This window comes from Stegastes partitus, unplaced genomic scaffold (assembly GCF_000690725.1).
Source record: "Stegastes partitus isolate 25-593 unplaced genomic scaffold, Stegastes_partitus-1.0.2 Scaffold901, whole genome shotgun sequence".
Taxonomy (NCBI): Eukaryota; Metazoa; Chordata; class Actinopteri; family Pomacentridae; genus Stegastes; species Stegastes partitus.
The window spans coordinates 288,640-294,639 of record NW_007578632.1 but is presented as its reverse complement, the minus strand read 5'-3'; positions in this window follow the sequence as shown (position 1 = coordinate 294,639).

Sequence of the window (6,000 nt, the reverse complement as noted above, 5' to 3'; positions counted from 1 at the left end):
CGTTACGGGTGTGGTGTGGAGATCAAGCCTGTCCAGAGAGCTCAAGATCAGATTCTTCCAGTCGAGTCCATTCTCCTGTACGGTAGCGAATGCTGGTCCCTCAGTACGCCGCTGGAGAAGTCTCTTGATGGTACATATACCAGGATGCTCCGGGCTGTTCAAGACATCAGCATGTTTCTAACATCACACTCTATGGCAGGGGTGTCCGATCCTGGTCCTGGAGGGCCACAGTCCTGCATGTTTTAGATGTTTCCCTGGATCGTTATCAGGCTTCTGCAGAGCTTGATGATGAGCTGATCATTTGAATCAGGTGTGTTGGAAGAGGGAAACATCTAAAACATGAAGGACTGTGGCTCTTGAGGACCAGGATTGGACACCCCTGCTCTATGATGACCCACCACGCATCACAGATCGTATCACCTGGAGGAGACTTGGCATTGCTGACCACTGTTACCACCATAGGGAGCTTCCTGCCAGCCAGCTCGTTTTTTGGGAGCCATCCCATGGCTGGGAAGACCTGCCACCACCTTCCTGGACCCCCTAAAGCGGGATTCTGGTGCGACCACCTCAGCCGAGCTCTCCGCATGTAGTTGAGTTTGTAATCAGTACCAGCCAACTTCTCCAGCAATGCAACATAACCGAATGCTAATTAATACCCTAATTAAGCTCTTTGTTGCCGGGGCGTTCTGCCTCAGTGGTGGCTGGTGTGTCGGATGCTCGGCGGGCTCCCCTGCAGAGCTGTGTGTTGTCCTTGATGATGAGAAGGTGGATGGCTTCAGGATGGAGTGGAGGCGAGCGATAATATGAGACCGGGGGGCAAAAAGTGTTGTTAGACTTCAAATAAACACTGAGAAATGTGGCTAAACTTTGGTCCTTTTCCATGTAAATGCAAACACTTGGGAGGATAATGAAGATGGGAACGTCCATTTGTTCTGCCAGATATCCAAACTTTAAAAAAAGAAACCTCTGGACATCATGTTTTAATGGATTTTGGCTGCAATTAATGGTCTTAACATTTCCTATTGTTTTTATTTTAGCAATATTTTGCCTGTTTTTGTATTTTATACCATTTATTTTGTGAATTGATTTTGCAGATTTTATATTTATTATGTGTCTGCACATCATTTCTCGCAGCCTATCTGATAATCTATGTGCAGCACTCTGGTTTGAGCGATTCCCTGACCTTTCCTCTGCCGCCACACTGACTCTGTTGCTCAGAGTGAAATTTCATCAGCTATTGAGGGGATTACCTTGAACCACCTTGCACGTTCACCTGCTGCACCCGCAGAGCCGCCGACGTTCCCATGAGCCTCGGCCGCGCTTTGGGTTCGGCTCTAATTAGTAAACATTAGCATGAAAACACGCTAAACTAATTAGCGGATTTGTCTCACTGCAGCATCACAGAGCTGCTTGTATGACTGTTGGCTCGTTTAAATCAAACAGTTCCACCGGTTTGATCAGTCAACTTCTATTAGCCGCTCGCTCTAATCATTTGTTTTGCACTTACAAATTAGGTGTCATGTTTTGTCTTTTGCGTTTGACGGATCTCGGGGCTGAGTGGGGTTCAGGTGGTTAAACGGGGAGCTTTCCACAGACTGATCTCTGGTGTCACTGAGTCCCAGGAGGCCGAGGACGCCTCCAGAGCAAAGGCAGCAGCGAGCGAGGCTGTGCTCGGCATCGCAGGTCATTGTGGAGGTTTGACAGTCGAGTGTATTTTCACAAGTAGGGCAGAAGCCTTCCTGCATTAACAAGCTGCTGAAACACCAGGCAAACATTTAAATCCAGGCAGTTTTACTACGCTGGATTGTAGTTTGCAGCCCTGTTTGCTGCTGTTTCCTATGTGATGCTTAAAGCTGTGTCCACAAAAATCAATACAAACCCATTGGAGTGTGTTTGAACTCTTGCTCCCAGACCCTCCAGAGATTGATGCCTCTCTGCTGGACTTGTCGGGGGACCAACATGTGGCCGTGAAAGCCAAGGCCACACAGCCACCATTAAGATCCCCTTCAAAGGCAAACTGCCACCTAAGGTCACTTAGTACAAGGACGGTGTGGAGGATAAAGGTGGAGCGGACAGCTGATGGAACCTCACTGAGCAGGTTGCCGAGCAAAGAAGAGTGTCGTCCTCTCAGATGATCTCATGAAAATGCACATTTCTAAATAGTTCCTCTCTCTTTGCTCGTTTACAAGATGTGTGTGTAGCAAGTACACAGGCTAGATTAGGGCTTGAAAAGCCATCAGCATTAAGGTAGAATTTGGGCCTAGGTCTACAGAAGACAGATTCGGCTCTTGGAGGTAGTGGTACAGTAAAGAAACACACATGCAACTTCAGATGCAGTTGGTACCATGTATTAATATGTGACAGTACATACAGTGGAAACCAGTATTTACAGTCTGCAGAGTTCATTAGAAAAGTGCACTTGACATTTGTGATGCAACGACACATTCAAAACCAACCAGTCTCTGTTTCGGCCACTATGGCAGCTGTTCTACACACAATGTTGAGTGTTGCAAAAGCACAAAGTTCATGAAATATATGAGGCACACAAAAATCGCCCAGCAGGTGCGCTGCAAATGTAGAGTCCCAGGATGTTAACAGTCCATGACTTAAAGTGCAAGTGCATGTATGTGTGTATGTGTGTGTAGGAGAAGGTGAGGGGGAACAAAGCTGCCAGAGCCTCCTACCAGACCAGGAGGGGCCCTTAACTGGGATTGCTGGGCTCCAAGCCGGTGTCTTAGCTCGCCATCTATTCGATTCTGCGTCCTTACAGGTACCCTGGCCTGTATAATGTAAACAGGACCACATCTTAACATTTCATCAACTAATTATATTCAGTGTACACAATAATTAATACATAATTCATGAGCAGCAAGAGAATAACCATTTCTCAATAAAGTGCATTTGGGTTAACTACATCAATTCACTTCATAATTAATCATGAAAAATCCTCCTACTTCATGTCACTCATTTCTTAAATAACATACATTCACACAGTTCAAGATCAACAAACATACTGTAGCGGTGCCGTAGTGGCACATTCATCTCCCGATACCATGAGCATTAGCATTTAAAAGCTAGGTGTACCGTAGCCAGTCCACACAAACGAGACCGGCATATGCTAATGCTAATGCTAACAACAACAGGCACACTCAACAATTCCGGAATATATCCGACGCACCACGCGACCAACTTATTCTTCCCCGGCGCTGGTTAGTGTCTAAACGGTGAAATGATGTAACTGAGGCATTCACAATGATACAACCAAAAACTTATGACTGAAGTTGACATTTGTTTGTAGCGACCAACCTGTAGCAGCTGCTCCGCGCGCCTCCCCTCACCTCCTGAATGAGAGGCGGAGCGGACAGCTGATGACAGGTGCTACGAGCGACGCGATTGGACGGTCGCGACCTCTATGTACGTGCATGACGACGCAACTGCACGTAAACAAATAACAGGTTTTTTTTACATGTGCGAGAAAACAGCGACGCAATTATGCTTCGTCTCAACAGTGAATGTGTCGACCTGCACCTCCGTGTGATTGGTGTAGCGACACATTCACCACATTAAACTGAGACTCCTCGTTTCCTTCATTCTCTAAACCATCCAAAGTCTCCTCGAGGAAGAGTTGAGTTCCCTCCCCGAGCTTTCAGGAAAGTGGAAGGCTCCTTAAGAGGTGAACAGGCGACCAGCTTTGTGATCGAGCGACGCACAGCAGGTAAGAAGTCCTGGATCAGGGTCAGAGAGGCGGACAGCAGCACCACCGTGTTCAGAGATGACAAAGTGGAGGAAGGCCAAGAGGACCGGTTCTGTATCAGAGCTGTGAGTGCACTGAGTGAGCCTCTGGAGATGGAGGAGGTCCGTGATGGAGCGCCCACAGGTGAGAGGTCATTTAAACCGCAAATGCCAGCATTAAAATCTTACAACATCTCGGTACAAACGACAGAAAGCTTTGGAGAAATGTGATGTTTGTCTATAATGGAGGCTTGTATTATAATAATAATAATAATAAGAAGAAGAAGAAGAAGAAGAAGAAGATTACTATATGGCACCTTTTTAAAAACTGAGTTTACAAGAAACAGACTGGTCAAAAAAAGGAAGACTAAAAAAAGAGTTAAAGATGGTAAAAGTTTTACAGAATGAAATTGTGCAACAAAGACCAGTGGGTACATGTAAGATAATAAAAACAACAAAAATACCATATCACACTGAGAGAAAAAGAACAAAAGACGGTAAAAGAAATAGAGGATAACATTATAAAAAAACAACGGTAATAACAATCATAACTAAAAAAGCACTCGGAGAGCGCAGACCTCCACCAAGCAGCTCATTTCCAGCCAATTTTAAAGTCCTGCATTCATTTAATCGACACTATTAGATTCATGGATGATCAGAACATAGCTTTAGCATTGAATTAACATTGATATCATTAATAACAAGCTGACGGAGTGATGAGCGGTCGTTCTGTACTCTACAATATTTTGTACACTTCCGTTATTTCTGCAGTTACTTACTGGCTTTTAAGTTGTTAGCTAATGAGCTGGTTCTGGAGAGGAGGAAGAAAGGAAGCAACACGAGGCAGCAAGTCGACAAGGAGCTCCTCAAAGGTCAAGGTATCATCAATAGCTGCTTTAGATTGGACATAGTCTTTCACTTTTCATGACTGCACCCATATCGTTTCATTTCTTTGTTGACAGGACAGAGTCCTGCATCATTTTGCAGTGGATCACATCCCAGACCTGCACATGATGTCCTCCTCAAGCGAGACACGAGCGCTGCCTCCTGGTTCACGGTGGCCGAGTGCGTCTTTAGCAGAAAGTACGCCATGACTGGACTTCTTCCAGAGAGAGAACACTACTTCAGGGTCATTGCACAGAACTTTATCAGTGACAGTGACCCGTTAGAGTCAAAGGAACCCTTCATCGTTGCCGAGGAGGAAAGTGAGAGAGGAGACATTTTATTTTACAGTCACACCACTGAAATTTCTTGCATCTTTCAGCCTTCAGTTGAACGAATGTGCACCAGCACCACCACCACGTCAGGTGAAGCCCTTCTGCCGCTGGAAGACCATCCTGTTTGCAGAAGACTCGTCTGCTCCATGAGCTATCAGGAATCATCAGCCCCACAGGTTCAAAGGACTGCTCATATCCATCAGCTGATTACATCACCCCCCCCATGCCCCTAAAGTAAAATAATAATTGTCCTGTGCTAAAAGGGAACTGAAGATCTCTGACTCAGCCATCGGATTGTGCACCCTGGTCATCCAAAACCAAAGATGTCGAGTGCTCCTGCAAACTGGTGATATGTGGTTGGTTTTGACAGAGAGAGGAAGTGTGTGGAGTAGATTCATTTCTTAATTAAACTGATGATGTTTTGTGCTTTTCTTTTCTCTCTATGTGTCTTCCAGATCTGGTCTGTTGGAGAAGCCCGATCAATTAGCTTATTTTGTACGACGTCTGCAAGAACTGCTAATTAGCCTCAATTAAGGTTACCACTTAAAATAACGTCCTTGATTTTCTTTGATTGAAAAATGCCGCTTTTCCACCTTTCGTCTGGCTGATGCTCGGCTTTCGGTAATACACCAAATAAACACAAGAGGTCAGACACACTCCCGTTCTCGTGTCTCGCTTCAGGAGCAAATGAAGGTTTGGTGTGTTGGGGGGATAGTTTGTCATTAGTCAGCTCACTCAGCCAGAGAGATTGTCCTCTCTCTTTAAGTCACAAGTGCTTTTCTCTCTGTAAAGAAATCTGAATTTCATTTGGGGTTTTTTTTTTTTCCCCTCCTGGGTTTTTTAGTTCTTCCCAAATAACTCGCTTCACAAGACTTGCTGCGGGCCTCGTGCCATATCAGCAAAGCAGAAATACAGTGTGTGGCTGGAAAAAAAAAAAGATTAAAAACAAAAACCATTTGCTGTAACAGTGCACGTTGCACCACTTTAATGCCACAAACAGTCTGAGGATGGTTCACTGCCAATCATGCAACAAGTCAAAATTTAAACCTCA